The 22146-nt window shown below is 41.2% G+C and overlaps 1 long non-coding RNA gene across 1 annotated transcript in view; it reads left to right on the plus strand.

Annotated features, from left to right (window-relative positions):
• Nucleotides 1-22146, plus strand: part of LOC117679934 (uncharacterized) — a 119154-nt gene that overhangs the window by 41745 nt on the left and 55263 nt on the right. Inside the window, exon 3 of the long non-coding RNA XR_004595488.3 lies at nucleotides 4720-4819. This is a non-coding gene — a long non-coding RNA (uncharacterized LOC117679934). The remainder of the gene's footprint in view (nucleotides 1-4719; nucleotides 4820-22146) is intronic.

Consider the following 22146-nt stretch of genomic DNA (forward strand, 5'->3'; position numbering starts at 1 on the left):
TTGTGGGTGTGCACGTGTATCAAACAATCTTTTTTTTTTTTTTTTTTTTTTGCTAGTAGTAAAGATAAATTTGGAAAAATTGTTCTAATGGCCTCAAGAGAGCTAGGGAATTTCTTCAGATCTTGATTTGTGAATGATAGTAGCAAATGCTTAATGCATCTGAAGTCACGGTGATGATAAAAGTGCAAATGTTTTAAAGTTTGTTGCATGAATTTAGGAAGCAATGTGATTCACTTATTTTGAAGATCATTCGCTGTGTAACAGAAAGCTGGAATATGAGCCAGATTATTGAAAAGAGACTGATTGGTTTTGCCCTGAAGCTTACATAGAATATATGCAGGGCAGAGGAAATGGATACAAAAGGGTTGATCAGCCTGGATGCCCTAAAGTGCAGAAGTTGCTTTTTTTAAAAGTCAAACGACAGTCTGGAATTTCCTATAAATTAGAGGTGCAGTTAATCTGCTCCACAAGATAAACTTCTGTGGTTAGTAAAAACCATACATACAGAGAAATTAGTAATACCATGATTTGGAAGATTTAGCTGTCACCTCCCACTTATTTTTAAACTTCATCCATCTCCTGATTATCCTGAGGACATTATGCAAAGAGTTTCTTCTTAAATTTATTAGGATGATATTCAAACAAGGAAAAAGAAAATGCCTGCTGTGGGAGGAAGAAAATTGAAGATATTTCTGTATGCAGGGGTGGGCTGCTGTGGGTTCCAGGGGTTCTGGAGAATCTCTAGCTAAGATTCTGTGCGGTTGAGAGAACCCCCAAATCTCACTCTGCCCCTCCCCTCCCAGGAGTCTCCACGTGGCCCATTTCAGATACAGGTAAGTGCAGGGCATGTGCAGAGGCTCAGGGAGGGCAAAAAACGCCCCCTTCGCCATGGTGCAGGAGGCCGACTAGGCCACGCTCACCATAACCACGTCCACCCAGCAACTGGCAGAGAACCTCTTGCTAAAATTTTTGAAGCCTACCTCTGTGTGTATGTCAAAGACCCCCCCCCCCCCCCGCAAAAAAAATGCAAGTAAAAAACCCACCAAAATGATGCAAACCATGAAAGGACCTTTTAAAAAAGATACTTTGAATGTCTTAATTTAATTTGTTTAATTTTTATATTCTAATCTAAAAACTAGAAATACTTTTTTTTTGATCCACATTGATGAAATGAGTGCACATTTATGATAGGATAGATTACATTTAATATGCATTCATAGGCAACCAGTGTATATCTGACTAAAGGTGGTTTAAAGTAAAAGTTTATTAACAGCAGTTCTGACCTATGAACGTAGTTTATAGAATGGTAAGCCTACAGATAGAGAGATGAGAGGGCAAGTTTTAATTTTCAAAGTGTTAGGATTAAGGAGCATTGTTTGCCAATGGGTTCGGGATAAACAAAATATTTCTTCATGCAATGTTTAAATGAATTTTAGACTTAATTGGCAGTAGGGAATAGTATTTTTGATCTGGATTCATGATTTCATAATGCTTACATCACAAATTGTTGAACAACTATGCACAGTTTCAGAATAGTTCTAATTGCAAGTATGATGGCACATTGTTTAGTTCACTTTTGGTTGTTCCAAACTGTTATGTTCTTTCAAATGACTCATTGATTGCAAGGATGATGTGTTCAATAAAATGCTTAACTCAAGGCCTGGGAGAAGAACCAGGTCCTTCAAGGCCCTTCAGAGTAAAACACCTGGACTGAAAGAAAAACTTCATTCCAGAGGATAGAGAAAGGCATTCCTTGGGTTTCAAAAGTTGATACTATTTAATTGAAGGGAACGTGTCAACTTTGTCAATTCACATCAACCAAGTACTGTATTTTTTTTTAAAAATGTTGATGTTAAATTTTAACTGTTTTTAAAATTCTGCTTTAATTATTAGCTATTTTTGAGTTAAGTAAAAAGGAGTCAAATTAATATGATAGGTAATTAAATACTTATATAATTAATATAGGGTTTACCAAAGTATAGTTTTTCATCCACAAAAAAAGGATCAACCAAATATTATTAGCTTAAGTATGATCTCTTGAACCTGCTTTCTATAATATAAGTTTCTTCTTGGAAATGGAAGGAAGGGAGGGCTTATAACCCAAGGAACTCTACAAACTTGAGCTCAGAAATGTAGGAAGGTGTAAAGAAAAGTGTAGGTAGGAAATCAACTAAAGCTAGCAAGAGAAGCAAAATCCTTCAAATATGTTGATAGCAGAGGAACATAAAGGAGATAATGGGTTCACTAATAACCACAAATAGAGAAAACTTAGTAGATGACAAAGAGCAGCTGAAATCTTATTTTGTTTCTGACTTTGTAAACAAAAGAACTAGTAATTTGAGTAGCTTAGGTTGGGAACAAAATTTATTTCAATACTGTACAATTGTGGAACAGTTTACTGTGGGACGGTGTGGGTTTTCCATCAATGGATGTTTTTAAGAAGAAATGGAATAACCTTTTCTTGAGGCTGGTTTAATTGATCTCCCTGCAAATTGCAGGATACCAAACTAAATTATTCTTGTGGTGATTTCCAATTCCACCGTTTTGTTATTTCTTCCTATATCTATACTAATTGCTAATTGTCAGTCTTACCTTGCAGACAAGTTTAAAATTGCCCTACAATGTTTTTAATTAACACACAACCCTCAGCTGCATTTGAAAAGCCCATTGTAATCAGTTCAGACCTCTAGCAAGAAAGGTCTATCTCTTATCTGAGTGTCTACTGCAGTGTTTCTCCACCTTGTCAACTTTAAGATGTGCGGCCTTCAATTTTCAGAATTCCTAAGCTGGGGGAAATGCTGGCTGGGGAAATTCTGGGACTTGAAATTCACATTGACAAAGTTGAGAAATACTGGTCTGTCGGCTGGAGAGAAATGCAAAGAAAGCAAAGGGAGAATTTCAGAGAGATAGAGGAAAAAGGGAGGCGAACTCATCATCACTCTCCAGTCAACACAGGGGTGTCAAACTCGATTTCATTGAGGGCTGCATCAGGGTTGTGTTTGACATTGGGGGGGGGCTGGGGTGTGTGTGACCAAGGTGGGCATGGCAAGCTTGACGTCACTCATGTTGGGGGCAGCTGTGGGCGCCCAAGCATTCTGCCAGCGAAAACAGGCTCACGAGCTCCGTTTTCAGATGGGATGGCCTCCCGCAACCCTCTGCCCGCTCTCCCGAACTCCTTTTTTGGTGGCAGAGGCACAGCAGGTCGGTCCTTTGTTGTTTCCAGGGCAGCCCGTGGACCAGATCTAAGTACCCCATGCCTGGATGTGGGCCGCTGACCTTGAGTTTGCCACTCCTGGTCTAGCACATTAGTTCCTTTCTGCAGATGGAGGAGAGAGGAACTTGTGCACTGGCCTGGAGAGAGGAGAGCTGCTTGTCTTCCTTTGGCAGGCAGCTTTTTGCTCTGCCACTCAACAACCCCTGCAGTCATTTTAATTGGGAGAGCTGGGATTGTAGTCATTGAGTGAAGTGGTAAGATGGTGTCTTGCTTCATTCAATGTCCAAGATTCTTGTTCCAGTTAAGAAATATCTGTAATCTTCTTAAAATGTTCATGTGATTTTTGTTCTAGTGGTAGTTGTAAGTCGAGAACTATATGTAATGTTCAAATCACATGAACATTTGAAAATTTACTAAGAACTACAAAGATCTCTTTAAGGGGGGAAAAAAACCCATCCACGTTCTCCATAAGAACTTGCAGATACGTAAATCAGAAGTCATCTCTTTGAGTCTATTGAATACCATTATCAAAGGAAAAAGGGAACATGTTATGGATGTAATTCATAAAATTGAAGGAGCAGTAGAAATGAACAACATTTCCTGGATATAGGATTACTAAGTAATTGTCCTGATGCCAATTGAGGAGTAAAAGTTAATGCTTAGCAGCTGCGCCTAAAACCAGAACATAGATAATCACATGACCTGTGGTCCGAGATAGTGTTATAAACCAAACTTTCATCTATTTGGCATCTAATGAAAAAAATTGTCCATCTCTTAAAAGCAGTGTTTATTAAATCCATCCACACAATATTAAAATATAATTGCACAAGGTTGTTACAACATTTGAAAATAGGCAAGATGTTATTAATGAATATAAATAAATGCATTCGTTCTTTTGCTTTTACAATGGGGATGTCTGTGTTTTCTCCAGAACAGCATTGGGGAATATGATTGTTTAGGACAGTGTTTCTCAATCTTGGCCGCTGGACAATGTGTGGACTTCAACTCCCAGAATTCCCCAGCCAGCAGAGCTGGCTGGGGAATTCTGGGAGTTGAAGTCCACACATTGTCCAGCAGCCAAGGTTGAGAAACACTGGTTTAGGAGTATGTATAGTCCTTATCTTATAACCACAATTGGAACTGTAATTTCAGTTATTAAGCCAGGTATTTATTTCATGAGTTGCACATGATTTTATGACCCTTTATCAGTGGTGGGTTGCCCCCGGTTCGGACCGGTTTGCAAGAACCTGTAGTAAAACCAGCTGATGTCATCATCAGCAATCTGCGCGAGCGCAGAAGCAAGGCGCGCTAGCGAGTGAAGCGAGTAGTAAAGGTAAGTAAAGGTAAGTAGAACCCACCCCTGATCTTTATGCCACAGTTGTCAAATGAATCACTGTGGCCATTTAGTGAATCAAATAGATATGAAGCAAAGCCAGATTCCTACATTGACTTTGCTTGTGAGAAGCCAGCTAGAAAGCTCACAAATGGTGATTATGTGATTACAGGACCCTGCAACCATCCTAAATACATCCCAGTTGTCAACCGCCTGAATTTTGATGATGTGACCATGGGGACACTGCAGTAGGCATCAGTGTGAAGCTGGTTGTAAGTCACTTTTTTCAGCCCTGTAGTAACTTTGGTGAATGGAACGGTCATAAGTTGTGGACTACCTGTGCAGTAATATCCATATAGATAAGATATGTGGAATGCATAGAAAAAGTTTATGTTGATATGCTATAACAGCCCAAGAGTGCCGATAGTCCTACAGAATCTAGGTCCATGATGGCAAATCTATGGCACACGTGCCACAGGTGGCACGCAGAGCCCTCTCTGCGGGCACGTGAGTCATCGCCCCAGCTCAGCTCTGCCATGCATGCATGTATGTGCACTTCCCACTGGCCAGCTGGTTTTTGAGTCTCTGCCACACATGCGCAGCGGGCGGGGTGCATGCGGGAGACATGCACGCATGTGTAGGGGGCGCATATGGAGATCATGCATACATGTTCAGGGGGTCGGAGTACACAGGGTGAGGTTGCACGCACATTGCATTACGGGTGGGTGCACGCGCTTTTGGCACTCGGTGCCGAAAAAGTTAGCCATCACTGGTCTCGGTATGGCACGGTATCTCATGGTATTGGTTCTGCAAGCCTATGTAATATTTCAGCTTTTTCAATCTGAGTATGCATTGGATACATAGACTTTAACTCCCAGAATTATCATGGCAGCATAAACATTGCTGAGAATTCTGGGAACTGAAGTCAATACAAACAATTCCAGTTTGGGGAGGGTTAGGAAAGGATGCCATAGGATGAGGCAATGGCCTCTGGGGATGTCTAGGAATTAATCAAGGAATAATTGGTTTGTGGTCGTTTTCTTCCCAGGACAGACTTGGCAAAAAAAAGTGTGAATGAAATTCCTTTTTCAGAAGCTGCTGCATGGCAATGGGCTATAGAGGTATAAAAATAGAATACAGCTAGTGCTGCAGAGATTTTCAACTCCAAGTGACAGGCAGACATCTAGCACAGCTAATCCTCTTTTGGTATATTCTGTAGAGCTTTCTGACAAGGGACTGTGTGCAGGACAGGAAGTGCCTGTCAGGATTCAGCTTTGGCTTAAATCATTCTAGTGTAAATGAAGAGAAACCAAGAACTGTCATCTTCTTCATCCTGAAGGCTGCATGAACAGGGCAACCAGCCCATGCTTATCGTACATAGTATAATTCTTTCTCTTTCTGTGATTTGATGAGAGTCAAGACATCTGGCAAGAAAAAGCAGTTAGAGCAAAATAGCAGGATTTGTGTAAGCCACGCCGGTATTTAACTGGAGGTGGAGGTTTGGATAGATGTGTGGAGACAATTCTAATGCCCAGTGAAAACTATGGCTGATTTTCTTCATGGGCAATAATGTTCCTTTTCTGTTAACATAATAGCAGGTAAGTTTAGTCATCTATGGAAGAACAGGAACTTATTTGCAATTGGGGTCATAAATCTTTTTTGTTGTTGTTATTGTTAAGTTCTAAGGCAGTGGTGGGTTTTAAAATTTTTTACTACCGGTTCTGGCTTGATGGGTGTGGCTTGGCTTGGTGGGCGTGGCTTGGTGGGCGTGGCAGGGGAAGGTTACTGCAAAATCCCCATTTCCTCCCGATCAGCTGGGACTCGGGAGGCAGAGAATAGATGGGGGCGGGGCCAGTCAGAGGTGGTATTTACCAGTTCTCCGAACTACTCAAAATATCCACTACCGGCTCTCCAGAACTGGTCACAACCTGCTGAAACCCACCTCTGTTCTAAGGGCTACAACAGACATCATAAGAACGCCACTTGAGGGATGGAAAGGAAATGTCCAAGTGTTTATTTGGGATGCAGGTTTCGAATCATGAAAAACAAAGGGTGTTTGAATACAAATCAGAGATATTCTATGCTTGTACATGATCTGAAGTATGCATAGCTACAGCCACACATATATATCATGCTGTTTCTTATTGGGGTAAGCCATATAATACAGAATGCAGAGGAGTAAGGTATAATAAGCCAAAAAAATCAGAGGCATGAGATAAGAAAAAGAAAGGAAACATAGCTCAAGTATAAGTGCAAAAAAAGTGTACTACGGAACCCATTTGGCTCCTTGTTTTGGCAATATGAAACCTGAGTTTGATGGGGTGCAAAAATAAAGTTGTGGAGCCTCACTGTGATTTATGGAGTACTCCCCCGCTATGTAATATTTATTTAAATGCTGATCCAGGGCAGGGATCTTCCAAAGTAGCAATTTTTTTTACGATGCTAAAACAGGAGAACCAGATTTTGCAGGATCCAATCTAAGTCGGTCACCGGGACCAGTGGTTTAATCTTCTGAGCTTTTGGACTCATGCTGGAGCCCAACCTCAGGGAACTTCTCTCTCACCAGAATGTGTGAAACCAGATTTTGGTATTAATTAGAAGGGCTTCAACGTGGCTTTATACTAAGTTTAAACCTAATGGTGGATTACTGCATGTAAGTAACAATAACAACAACAATAGTAGTTTGTGGTTACTGTACAGGTAGTACTGAACTTACGAATAATTGCTTAGTGACAAGTTGATTTCCCTGAGGACATTTCTGACCTGTGTCAAAGTTCTGCAGGCTGGGATTCCCCTCACTCCTAGGACATTTCAGCCAGTTGCAGCATCCCAGGGTCACATGACCACATCTTTAGATATTTTTTCCAAAACTCAGCATTTACTTCTGGTTTTCAGCAAAACTGGCCCACAATGAACAATTGGTTTGCTTAATGACTGCAGGAATCACTTAACAAATGTGCGGGAGGGGAGTTTGTAAAATAGGGTTGCGTGCCAGGGTGATCTGTTTTACAACTGTGATAACTTATGATTGTAACCGGCAAGCTCCTGTTACAGTCATAATTTGAGGCACTAGATTAGAAACTGGGAGAGGCTGAAGCATGAAGCCAACTGAATGACTTTGGGACAGTCACTCTGTCTCAGCTCTAGAAAGGAGGCGATGGCAAACCACTTCTGAAAATGTTGCCAAGAAAACTTCATCCTTGAAAACTGCTGACTTGAAGGCGCATAATAATAATAATAATAATAATAATAATAATAATAATAATAGTAGTAGTAGTAGTAGTAGTAGTAGTAGTAGTGGTAGTGGTAGTAGTAGTAGTAATGGATGAAACATGTAACAGTGATACTCATTGTCATCGGGGCACTTGGTACCATTTCCAAGAATTTTATAAGATACATCAGCAAATTGCAGCTTCCTGCAATAACACCAGCAGAACTGCAAAAAACTGCTACCTGGAACATCATACATCTTAAGAAGGTACTTGGTTGATACCTAGGACACTGGCAGCAACCCGTATCAACCATTAGCACCAGTTAATGGTATTTGTGATGCATTTTTGAATGTTCAGTTGATTTGAGTTTCATATTTAATGAATAAAGATAGTAATAATAATAATAATAATAATAATAATAATAATAATAATAATAGATACAAAAATCCACTCAAAGTCCAAACTGCCAACTTTGCAATGACAAAGTCAAAACTGTTTCACATTTAATATGTGAATGCAGCAAAATTGCACAAACTGATTACAAAGCTAGACATGACTGAGTTGCTAAATAAATCCACTGGTCATTATGTAAAAAATATGACTTACTGTATCCAAAAAGTGGAAAAAGTTACTGAAAATGAGAAGGTGAAGATATTGTGGGACTTTCTAATACAGACGGATCATCATTTGGAACACAACACACCACATATCACAGTTGTTGAAAACCGAAACATACAATTTATTGATACTGTGATACCAGGAGATGCCAGAGTAAAGAAAAAGAACTGGAAAAAATCACGAAATATCTCGACCTGGCCATCGAAACTACATGGCTATGGACGAAACTTGTAACATTGTTACCCATTGTCATCAGAGCACTTGGTACCATGTCCAAGAATTTTACAAAACACATCAAGAAATTGCAGCTTCCCGCAATAACACCAGTGGAACTGCAAAAAATTGCGCTACTCGGGACATCGTATATTTTAAGAAGATACTAGGACGCTGGCAGCAACCCATATCAACCATTAGCACCAGTCAATGATATTTGTGATGCATTTTTGAATGTTCAGTTGACTGAGTTTCATGTTTAATGAATAAAAGAAATAATAATAATAATAATAATAATAATAATAATAATAATAATGATAAATAATAATGATAATAATAAAGGAGGCTTTTTAAAGACAACTAAAATAAAAGCAGAATATAAGAAAGAAATAATTGAGCAGCGAGCTGAAACTTGGAAAAGCAAAACTCTGCATGGCCAATACTCGAAAAGTATTGAAGGCAAAGCTGACCAGAAACTAACTTGGAACTGGTTAAGATCAGGAGTACTGAAAAAAGAAACAGAAAGCTTTATTTTGGCAGCTCAAGAACAAGCCCTAGCCACAAACTGCATGAAGGCAAAAATTCAACATGTTACCACCAACAGCAAATGCCGCCTCTGCAATGAAAAAGATGAGACAGTCAACCACCTGATCAGGGGATGCAGCAAAATTTCACAAACTGACTACCTACAATGCCATGACCGTGTTGCTAAGATCATTCACTGGAAATTGTGCCAGAAGTTTGGATTTGAGTACAGCAAAAACCACTGGGAACATCAGGTTGAGAAAGTTTTAGAGAATGAGAAACTCAAGATCTTGTGGGACTTTAGGATTCAGACTGACAGGCACTTGGTCCACAACACACCTGACATAACAATAGTTGAAAAGAAAAAAAGTATGGTTCATTGACATTGCAATACCTGGTGATGCACGGATTGAAGATAAGCAGCAAGAAAAAATCACAAAGTACCGGGACTTGCAAATTGAAGTTGAGCGACTGTGGAAAAAGAAATCGTGTGTTGTCCCGATTGTAATTGGAGCCCTTGAAGCAATACCCAAAGGGCTACCCCGCTATTTAGAAATTCTAAATTTGCCGGACTTGAGCATTTTGACTCTACAAAAAACCACCTTACTCGGAACAGTTTACATCCTCCGACGATACCTTAACAGTTCCTAGGTCCTTGGTTAGGACTCGAGCTGCTGAGCTATTAACCAGCCTCAAAGGCTGTGAATCTCACTAAAGATTAACCAATAAATAATAATAATAATAATAATAATAATAATAATAATAATAATAATAATAATAATAATAATATCTGATGAGCATATTATTGAAAGTGAAAGGAAAGCCTACTGAAATGCAGTAGTCCTGCAGTACGCTCCATTTTAGTGGGGAAGACCAGGATCTCTGTGACCAGGAGAGTTTACTAAGCAAGTGCTAATTGTTCATTGACACTTTTACATATCAACGCTCCTTTTCTTTGTTTCTCTGGCTTGGAGCTGGCTTGGTCTGTGTGGCTTTTCAAACAGAAGATGTTACAAAATAGAGGACTGTTCTCTGTAAACAGAACACTGACTACTTAATAACCAGCTGCTTCCTGGGCTCCTATTGTCAGGTTGCTCTTTGCAAGGGAACATATTTTCAAAGAGGAAGAAATGGGGATGCAGCCATTGGATAGAGAAATGGACTGGATTTTTCATAATAACTGATTGATGTTAAGTGCTTTACAGAGAATCATCCTAAGAAAGGTTTCTTGAGGTTTTTTTTTTTTACACTTTTCATATGCTAATGGGGAAAAGAGTACAATGGAACAGGAATTGAATTTTCTATTCATAGGATGTCTCTTCTAGTTAAAATCCCTTTCCATAGTTGGAGTAACATCCACTCCTATCCAGTATATTGTGCTCTTTATGGACACATATTTTTTAAAAAACATTGTGACTACACTTGTCATAACCTTGTTTGCAGAATTATCTTATGCCAGCCTTTTATACAAGGAGGCAATCTTGATTATGTCAGTATCCTTGACTCCATATATTTATGTTTGGCGGGGCCTCTGCCAGTGAAAACGGAGCTTAGGAGGCCACATGCAGCCCTCCTGAGCCCCGTTTTCATTGGCAGAGGGTTGCAGGAGGCCATCGCAGCTGAAAACAGAACTTGTGAGCCCGTTTTTGCTGACAGAGTGCTTGGGCGACTACAGGTGCCCCGACACGAGTGATGTGGAACTGGCCATGTTCACTCTGGCCACACCTACCCACTGGCTCCCCAAGGTGAAACACAACCCTGATGCGGCCCTAAATGAAATCGAGTTTGACACCCCTAATCTAGCTGATAATAACCACATCAAAAGCTCTAATTAACAATGTTAGGGTTCCAAGTAACACCCCAACAAAAGAAGACTCCAAGACTAAAAGTTCCTCAAAGTTCCCTTTTATTAGAGATGCCACATTGGCACATCTGGGAAAACCCGAATCTGAAAGCTTCCAGGTTTTCCCCACTAAAAAGAAAATGCAAGTCCCTTCCCCTGCACCCACATGTCCATCACATGGTCCAATCAATGCACCGTCCCAATTGGAGATGCCTCCCAATCACGCCACTCCAGGTGCAGGCTGAATGTCCTTGACTCTCAGAGAAAGGAATGTTATTATGGCTAGATATCTCTCCAACTCCATGCAATCCTCCTCCCAGTTTCCTACAGCACTAAGTGTGGCAGCCCTGAAGATCCAAAGAAAAAGATGGCCTCCAGGGCTGACAAACAATCTATCTTCCCCTTCTGGGGGACATAGCATATCTTAAGAATTGAGTTTTTACTGATATTAATGATATCAGTATCATTACTGGTGGTGGACACCCCCAGACTTGTTATCATGGGGGATTTCAACCTGCCATCTATCGGTGAAACGTCTGAGGTGGCTCGAGAGTTCATGGCTTCCATGATGGCCATGGACCTTACTCAGTTAATTCATGACCCCACTCACACAGGGAGACACACTCTGGACTTAGTTTTTGTCTCTGGTCAGTGGTTGAGTGGCCTTGATATAGGGGATATAGCCATCGAACCCTTGTCATGGTCTGACCACTCGCTCCTTCGACTGGACTTTCTAACCGCTGCACCCCGCCGCAGGGAGGCGGGACCGACCAGATGGTTCCGCCCCAGGCGCTTGATGGACCCTGATAGGTTCCAGATGGAGCTTGGGCCATTTCCTGAGACTCTGGTTCATGACTCGGCTGAAGACCTGATGGCCGCCTGGGATAGTGCGGCTGCTGGGGCCTTGGACCGTGTCGTGCCTTTGCGGCCTCTGACCCGGCACCGAACTCACTTGGTTCTCCTAGGAGCTTACGGAGATGAAGCACCGGAAAAGATGCCTGGAGAGTAGTTGGAGGACCAGCCGCTCCGAATCCGACCGAACACTGGTGAGGTCTCATATTAAGACCTACCTAGTGGCGATAAAAGCAGTGAAATCCAGCTATTTTGCCGCTCTTATCGCGTCATCGGATAATCGCCCGGCCGCCCTGTTTAGGGTGACCCGCTCCCTCCTCCATCTGGAAGTGCGGGATGACCCCTTGCAGGGCCGAGCCGATGACTTTGTGCAGTATCTGTATGACAAAATCGCTCAGATTCGGGAAGGGATGGCCTCTGACTGGGTATGTCCGGACGGGATGACTGAGGCAGGTCTTGAGAGTGTTATCTGGGGGGAGTTCGATCCTGTGGCTCCCGAGGACATGGACAGGGTCCTGGGACGGCTGAACGCAACCACATGTTTATTGGACCCGTGCCCCTCCTGGTTGGTACTGGCTTCCCGGGAGGTGACACGAGGCTGGCTTCAGAAGATTGTTAACGCTTCTTTGAGTGAGGGGGTCCTGCCGGCCGCTTTGAAAGAAGCGGTTGTGAGGCCCCTCCTCAAGAAGCCCTCTCTGGATCCGGCTGTTTTGGCTAACTATCGTCCAGTCTCCAACCTTCGCTTTGTTGCGAAGGTTGTTGAGAGTGTGGTGGCGCAACAGCTTCCCCGGTACCTGGATGAAGCTGTCTATCTAGACCCGCTCCAGTCCAGCTTCCGGCCTGGGCACAGCAGGGAAACGGCATTGGTCGCGTTGGTGGATGATCTCTGGAGGGCTCGGGATAGGGGTTGCTCCTCTATCCTGGTCCTGTTAGATCTCTCAGCGGCTTTTGATACCATCGACCATGGTATCATGTTGCACCGGTTGGCGGGGTTGGGGGTGGGCGGCACCGTTCTGCGGTGGTTCTCCTCCTACCTCTCTGACTGGTCACAATCTGTGTTGACGGGGCAGCGGTCGACCCCGAGGCACCTTGCTTGTGGGGTGCCACAAGGGTCAGTCCTCTCGCCCCTTCTGTTCAACATTTATGTAAAGCCGCTGGGTGAGATCATCCGTGGCTTCGGGGTGGAGTTCCATCAGTACGCTGATGACACCCAGCTGTACATCTCCACCCCAGGCCACCCCAACGATGCCCTTGAAGTGATGTCCCAGTGCCTGGAGGCCATGCGGGCCTGGATGGGGAGAAACAGGCTCCGACTCAACCCCTCCAAGACCGAGTGGCTGTGGCTTCCGGCGTCCCGATATAGCCAGCTGACGCCATCGCTGGCTATTGGGGGCGAATCACTCGCCCCCACGGAGAGGGCTCGTAACTTGGGTGTCCTCCTGGACGCACGGCTGTCTTTAGAAGATCATTTGACGGCCGTGGCCAGGGGGGCTTTTTATCAGGTCCGCCTGATACGCCAGTTACGCCCCTTTCTAGATCGGGACTCCCTACGTACAGTCACTCAGGCACTCGTCACTTCCTGCCTGGACTACTGCAACGCTCTCTACATGGGGCTCCCCCTGGGGTGCACCCGGAGGCTCCAGCTGGTCCAGAACGTGGCCGCGCGGGGGATTATGGGGGCGACGAGGCGCTCCCATGTAACACCTCTCCTGCGCGAGCTGCACTGGCTCCCGGTGGTCTTCCAGGTGCGCTTCAAGGTGTTGGTGACCACCTTTAAAGCGCTCCATGGCTTAGGGCCGGGGTACTTACGAGACCGCCTTCTGCCACCAATAGCCTCCCACCGGCCAGTACGCTCGTACAGAGTGGGCCTCCTCAGGGTGCCGTCCGCCAGACAATGTCTGCTGACGACTCCCAGGGGGAGAGCCTTCTCTGTGGCGGCGCCCACCCTCTGGAACAACCTCCCCCCAGAGATACGTACAATAACAGACCTCCGGATTTTTCGTCAGGCCCTGAAAACCCATTTATTTCAACTAGCTGGGCTGGCTTGAGTTAAATTTTAAATTGATTTTAAATTGGGTTGTTTTAATTTACGGCCAAAATAATATTTAATTATTTTAAACTGCTTTTAAATTTTGTATGTATTGTTTTTTACTTTGGCTGTTCACTGCCCTGAGTCCTATTTGGAGAAGGGCGGTATAGAAATAAGAACAAACAAATAAATAAATAAATAAATAAAATATTTCAATTGCAGTGATATTCTAGCCAAGCAATATTGGTCCAACCCAAAGATTATGATACTAATATTTGAAGTTAAACTTATTTGAATTAGCTCAGAGACTTTGTAAAAGAAAAGATGTGGGAACTTCATTTCCTAGCAGTTTTTGTTAATTAACCATTTACAAATCTGCTAATGAATGGATTATTATACAATAAGAGTACATAAAACAGAGCTTCTTCTTTAATAAGTAGTCTTCTAAATTTTAAAAAATTCTATCATGTCATAAAACTGCAGAGTTAACTGCACTGCATGGGATAGGTTCAATTGATGATGTATACTAATTCTTCCTTTATGCTAAATCATTTAGCAGGCAGTTTCATCTTTATGCAATTTCAGAAACAGTGTCTTTTTTTAAAAAATTGAAAATCCCTCCATGCCAAGATTTGCTTAATCGTATTTTTTTTTATTTAACCACAATTGGCAAGATTCACACTGTTAGGATATGGTTTGAGCCTAACAAGTTGTCCAGGCAATATGTGTGTTCTGTAACTTTAATATGAATATGTATTGTGTGACTTTAAAGTTTTACTGCTGATTCATTGTAATGCTGAGTCATGCTGTAATTAGATAATCACTAGTTGTAAACATATTTAAGAAAGGTACTGTAAAGTATTCAGTTGATGATAAGCTACTATAGTGTGTGGAGTTGCTATCATTGTGCTATCATCGTTGGATGGATCTGCTACCATCGTGGTTTGTGAACCAGAGTGAGTTTGTTATTCTTAGCAACTACTGTTTGTGTGGTAAGAAGAGTTTTTGTATCACTGGACTGATTTAACTGGCAAAGACTTAGATTGATTTTATGACTATGAGATTGTTTTTCACTATAAAGTAAACTTTTGATAAACCAGTTTGCACATCTCTTATTCATTGCTCTCAGCAACGTTTCTCTGTGCTCTACACTCTGCTGGTTGGTAACACAACAACAATATCCTTAACACACACAATAGACTAAAAGCCTGAAGCCTACTTTACAAATTGCACTAGCAGGGTTTATATAACAGCCACCAACAAATAAACCATATTTTGAATTAGTATGTTGAAGGAACTCAGTATACTAATTCTGTCTGGAATTTATTTCCCTATTGTGTTTCATATTCGGGAACCAAGTAGGTTTTCCCTGTAGCTTTCCTAGCCTTGTTTGGTTTATTGCATTTTTGAGCTCTTTCTGTTTTTACTGTTAGGAATTAGGTACTGGATTTACTGTGAGGTATTTTAACTGGGTGTCTGGCAAAACAGTAAAGATGGTTGTTGCAATCATCCCCATTCCTTTATATTTTTTGTAGAGAAAGGAACAGGAATTTGACTGCACAAATAACAAGCATCACCCTAATCCTTTATACATCCCTTGGTGATTCTTTGTATATATGTTTGTTCTGTAACATTTATAATGGTAAACACATGAATAGAATAGAATAACAGAGTTGGAAGGGACCTTGGAGGTCTCCCCCTGCTCAGACAGGAAACCCTACACCACTTCAGACAAATGGTTATCCAACGTCTTCTTAAAAACTTCCAGTGTTGGAGCATTTGCAACTTCTGGAGGCAAGTTGTTCCACTGATTAATTACTCTAACTGTCAGGAAATTTCTCCTTAGTTCTAAGTTGCTTCTCTCCTTGATTAGTTTCCACCCATTGCTTCTTGTCCTGCCCTCAGGTGCTTTGGAGAATAGCTTGATTCTCTCTTCTTTGTGGCAGCCCCTGAGATATTGGAACACTGCTATCATGTCTCTCTAGTCCTTCTTTTCATTAAACTAGACATACCCAGTTCCTGCAACCGTTCTTCATATGTTTTAGCCTCCAGTCCCCATGTCATCTTTGTTGCTCTTTTCTGCACACTTTCTAGAGTCTCCAGATCTTTTTTACTTCATGGCAACCAAAACTGAATGCAGTATTCTAAGTGTGGCCTTACCAAGGCATTATAAAGTGGTATTAACTCTTCACATGATCTTGATTCTACATGAATGTCAACAGGTCCAACTCCATGTCATGTTTGTTTGTTTATTTATTTATTTATTTATTTATTTATTTATTTATTTATTATTTTATATCAAATTTATATACCGCCCTTCTCCCTGAGGACTCAGGGCGGTGTGCAGCCAAATAAAAACATAAACTACAAACATTAAAATACTATTAAAAAGATATATATAAATTTGGTCCTATAATTAAAAAACAATGACAAACCAGTTAAAAACATTTAAAAGTGTTAAGCCAGCCCAGCTTGCTGAAAAAAGAAAGTTTTAAGGGCACGGCGGAAGGCACTGAGGTCTTGGATTCTCCTTATCTCTGGGGGCAGTTGGTTCCAGAGGGTGGGTGCCCCCACAGAGAAGGCCTTCCCCCTGAGGGTCACCAGCCTACATTGTTGGGTGATGGCACCCCGAGGAGGCCCTCTCTGTGGGAGCGCACAGGTCAATGGGAGGCCGTTGGTAGCAGCAGGCGGTCTCGAAGATATCTAGGTCCTATGCCATGGAGCGCTTTAAAGGTGATAACCAACACCTTGAAGCGCACCCGGAAGACCACTGGGAGCCAGTGCAGTGCAGCTCACGCAGCATGTTGTGCCTGATATTTTGGAATTCAAAGTACAGAGAAGAAAAAGCAATCCATTTGCTACAAGATACCCAAAATCTCACCTGGAGAATCTGTCAAATTCAGTGACACAATATATATCTTATATGTAAAGCGTTCTTGGTTTTGTTCTTAAAAAATGGGTTTTTTAATTGAAAAATAGACCATATTGAAAAACCTGATGAGATACAAAATCTGCAACTTCCTACTGGCCCCATATATTAATGCCTCTAGTGAAAATGTCCCCCTTACAATAGCCTAAAATGGGATACTTCTTTTTTGCCTGAAGAACATTTTTCAAGATTTTAATTAGCAGGACCACTTATCATGGAATATGTTATCCTTTAAATTATATTTTTAATATTTTTTTCAGGGGATTACCCATTTTGGAATTGTTGATTCCATTACTTATTAGTGGCAAAATTTTAGGTAATTATTCTGTGAATGACTTTATTCCTGCTCTTTTAAGAAAGGGGCTGAGTATAGAAGTGGATAAATGACTTGTTTATAGTCATTCTGAAAACAAACAAACAAACAAAATATATGTGGTTGTTAAATATGATTAAATAGCCCAATACCTGACATAGCTGTGAAATGGAGACCATTGTTATCCTTGCTTTATTAAGATAGAACATTCCAGTATGGTCGCTATTTAATTTATTACCCAATTTTCAGATGTCTACTACAGAGTTCCTCAAAGGTGTTTTCCATCGCTGTCTTTTTCATAGTCCCTGAATTACATCACCATGGAAAGAAGCCAACAAAATACACCCTACTTTTCTGGCAATTAAATGTTGAAAGCTAGAAACCTCAAGCATATTATACACTTTGCAGGAAATTCCCAGACTTTATTCTAAGACAGTCAGGCACCACACAAACTAATCTGAGGAGATAAAAAAAAAAAGCTAATGTGGTCTGCATAGATAGCACAAAAGAAAAAAAAAGATTGTAGTGATCTTTTCCATAAGCCAAACTTTTTCCTAGATTTCCTTCCTAGATTATGGCACCAACAACAGTAGCAGAATCTAATACATTTCTAACAATCTAACCTGATAAAAGAGAAACAGTTATCATCTTACTTGAAGTATGCCATTTACTCTGCCTTTTGGCCTACCTCCAACGCTCTCTGGAAGATCAGCTGGCATTCAGATATTCAAGTCATAAATATTATGGTTGATGAGTGTAAGAGTTATTGAACTCATTCTCCAAATTAAGGATGTGTGCCATCAGCACTTTCTGATCCTGTTCAAGGCTAACCTACAACATTATAAATATGTGGGTTCTTTCTTTTCCTGTCTTTGGAATAATCCAGGTGAGAAAGCATTGTAACATGAACACTGCCATCTCTTCTCTTAGTATCATATACATTAAGACCAATTTTCAATTAATTTCAATTGGTTCATACCAGGGGTGAAATCTAATTTTTTTTGCTACCGGTTCTGTGGGTGTGGCTTAATTAGTGGGCGGGGCTTGGTGGTAAGGTGACTGGGTGGGCGTGGCCAAGTCAATGTCACTTCTTTGCCCTTTTTTAACCTACAAAACACAACACAACACAACTGGCTCACCCACAATGTAAAAGCAGCTGTGCTAGACCCAAAATGGCCCCGCAACAAGCAAGAATCTCACACAGCCACAAAAAGCCCAAAAAAACAACTTTAACACTTTACACACACACAACACAACACAACACAACACAACTGGCTCACCCACAATATAAAAGTAGCTGTGCTAGACCCAAAATGGCCCCTGCAACAAGCAGGAACCTCACACAGCCACAAAAAGCCCCAAAAACCAACACTTTACACACACAAAATTCCACATACAGCTTTGTGAGATTTTGTGTGTTTGTGTAGTTAGAGTGAAACACTACAGAAACACACTAAATCTCAGAAAGCTGCACAAATATTATTTTATTTTATTTTATTTTTATTTTTATATAAAAGCAGCTAAATTTGAAACTTCCTAAACTTTAAATGGCTAAGTCTAAAAAAAGAACAACTAAAAAAAACCCCAATTAACTATTTTTTAAAGCTCCCAAAGGGGAAAAAAACTTACCCAATAGAACAAGGGTCTCCAACCTTGGCAACTTTAAGACTTGTGGACTTCAACTCCCAGAATTCCTCAGCCAGCTTTGCTGGGAGTTGAAGTCCACAAGTCTTAAAGTTGCAGATAGAGCTGTTCACCGATGAACTTGATTGCAGGCAGGGAGATTCAGTTGCTTGCTGATGCAATGGATTGCAGGTATTACAGCAAGCGAAGCAAGGCAGGTGTTGCGACCAGCATCTAAGGTAAGCAAGCTGGAGGCTGGAGGGGGGGGGGGCGGGAGAAAAAAAGACACTTTTTTTCTTTTAAATGGCTCTGGTGATCCAAGCTGAGTTGCCTGATTAGCAGGCAACTCAGCTGGGATCCTCAGAGCTTGGATCGTCAGAGCTTGGCTGGTCAGAGCCATTTAAAAGGAAAAAAAGGCTCTGATGATCACGTGGCTTAGCTGGGCATGGGGGGCGGGGGCAGGGATTTTTGCTACCGGTTCTCCGAACTGCCTGCCACCGGTCCGAACCGGGAGCATTTCACCCTGGTTCATACGGATTTGACCTTCTTCAATGGTTCATCCAAATAATTCAGAAATTGTCGATTTTAATGAGATATTTGTCTCTCCGTCTCTCTTTCTATATGTGTGTAAAATATGACATATATTTTATTATTAATCATTGATACATTATTTATTCATTTTGCATGTATTAACTAATCTGGTGTTTAGGCCTTGATTTGTCCGGGTAGTTATAAATTAATCATATATTTCTTTAATTAGATACTTCTTGTTATCATCTTTGAATAATTTATAGTAATGGTTTATAGCAGGGGTGTCAAACTCAATTTCATTGAGGGCCACATCAGGGCCACATCAGGGTTGTGTTTGACCTTGGGGACTGGGGTGGGGGTGGCCAGGGTGGGAGTGGCCAGGATGGGAGTGGCCAGGTCAACATCACCTCGGGGCACCAGTAGTGGCTTGAGCACTCTGCCAGAGGGCTCAAGGTTGTTGGCAACCTTCTGCCAATAAAAACAGAGCTTGGGAGTGCTGCCGGTCGCAATCGCGAGCTCTGTTTTTGGCTGCGATGGCCTCCTGCAACCCCCTGCCGAGCTCCACTTTCGCTGGCAGAGGCACCGCAGGCCGGTCCTTCACTGTTTCCTGGGCAGCCCCGTAGGCCACATCTAAGCATCCCGCAGGCTGGATCCGGCCCCCAGGCCTTGAGTTTGACACCCCTAGTTTATAGTATACCATAGCACAATACTAATTTATAATGCCGGTGAATCTTTCCAAATCATGCTATGATGCTCATCATGGTGGGAGGGGATGTTCCTGGAAGGAAGAATAAAACATGCTCGGGTTCAGACACAGAGTTTTACTCCCTGTTGGGTCACAAGATGTGAAGATCATCAATGGTGTACATCTAGAGCAAACAGGCACTTGTATGAGACAGCAGCTATGTTAGAAATAGACAATAATTTTAGTAATGACAGAGCATTACTTAAGTCCTGATGTTAGGTACATAAAAAAAAATCCAAAGGCAGAATAATAATAAAAACATGGAATTTATTTATTTATGAAATTTATTTGCTGCCCACCTCATATCCAGCAACTCTGGGTGGCTTACAATGTAAAAAACATTGAAAAAACATGACAATCATCCATTGTAAAAAAATGCAAGAAGCATGAATTGAAATAGAGTGGGAGTGGATTTACTGTTTACTACTCAGCCAAGAAAAATAAAGGAACCCCCCATTACTTTCATAGTTGGCAATAGATTCTGGGTACATTGCAGTCAATGACTAATAATATCAGTTTCATGGACAATCCATTAATATAATGATTATTCAAGTTTATGACTCAAACACTGATGCAGAAGAGGCAGTTGACAAGTTGTGTTGTCAACTTCAATCTGAAATAATCAAAGCATGCAAGCAACATACGCTACTTATTGTTGTAGACTCAAATGCCAAAGTTGGAAAGGATGAGGAAAAATTGTAATGTATGATCTGGAAAACAGAGGTTTCTGCCAATCCAATGATTTTTCATTGCTAATACATTCTTCTAAGAACCAAAATGATGTTTATACCCAGGGATAGTACCTAATGGAAGACAGAAAAATCAAGCACTAAGATTGGTAAGGTACACGGAAGTCCTCGGAGGAGATACTCAGATGCCATGACCTGTCTATAACTCATGTGAAACTCTATATGTGAAAATTAGACTTTTAATAAGCACGTTAAAAATATTGATAGTTTTGAGCTTTAGTGTTGGATAACATTCTTGAGAATATCATGGATAGCTGAGAGGAAGTGGGGTGTGATTGTAGGATAATAGAATAAATTCAGAATTCTCACTGAAAGTGCAAATGGCCAGATTAATGCTGGAAAAAGTGGAACCACATATTTTGCATACCATTTTTCTTTTTGTACTCCATATAGTGAAAAGGAAGAATCTGTGTTTTGAAATATGAGTTTTAATAGGAAACATAGGTGCATTTACTTTTAATAAAAAACAAATCACACACATTTTGATTACCATCTTAACATATATTTCAAGATATTGAAATGCCTTATGATGATGGGATCTTATGGATTATGGGAAAATTGCAATATTAGGACAGTCATCAGTTGGGATACTAAAGATTTCTGCTAAAAAAGGATAATTTGCATCCTTTATAGTCTAAATTTTGCTCAGAATATTCATGGATTTCCAATCTCACATTCCAGATCACATTTTTTTAATACTGATTACATCAATAGCAAAAGCACTTAGGCTTCTATACTGCTCCTTAGTGCTTTCCAGCATTCTCTGATGAGCAGTTTACAAAATCAGCATATTGTCCCCAACAATCTAGCTCCACATTTTATTGACCTTGGAAAGATGGAAGGCAGAATCAACCTTGAGTCTCGCCAGGATCAAAGTCCAGACTGTGGGCAGAGTTAGCCTGCAATACTGCATTCTAACTACTGTGCCACCAGGGTTCTTATGATTATGAATTATGAATATATTTCATCAATGATCATGATTACTGCAGTTTGCAAAAACTCAGAGAGTATATTACAGAGTGATCTCCTTATCCCTTTGACATTGACTCTACCTGTTCAGACCATTTGAGGGCTGCTGGTGGATTCTACAGTATTATGGGTTACTGCATGTGGAGGAAGAGAGGAGAAGACGAAAACTTAAAAAACTGAAATAATTGAAAAGAAAGCTGTCCGATCTTGATCCATTTCCTGTTCAAAAAGTGAAAAGGCGAGGCCAAATACTGGTTTGATTTGAAATCGGATACTTGCTTCTTTGAAATCTGACCTGATATAGACCTTTTTGAACTAATTGGGTGAGAAAGAACTAATTTATTCCTCTAATGTATGTATCTGTGCCATTCAAATTCAAAGTGTTTTTAGCTCAAAACACTTTGAGTTCAAAATGCCCCCATTTTTAGTTCAAAACAGCTATTCTGAC

Source organism: Pantherophis guttatus, chromosome 8 (genome assembly GCF_059756535.1).
Source record: "Pantherophis guttatus breed Tessera chromosome 8, ASM5975653v1, whole genome shotgun sequence".
NCBI lineage: Eukaryota > Metazoa > Chordata > Lepidosauria > Squamata > Colubridae > Pantherophis > Pantherophis guttatus.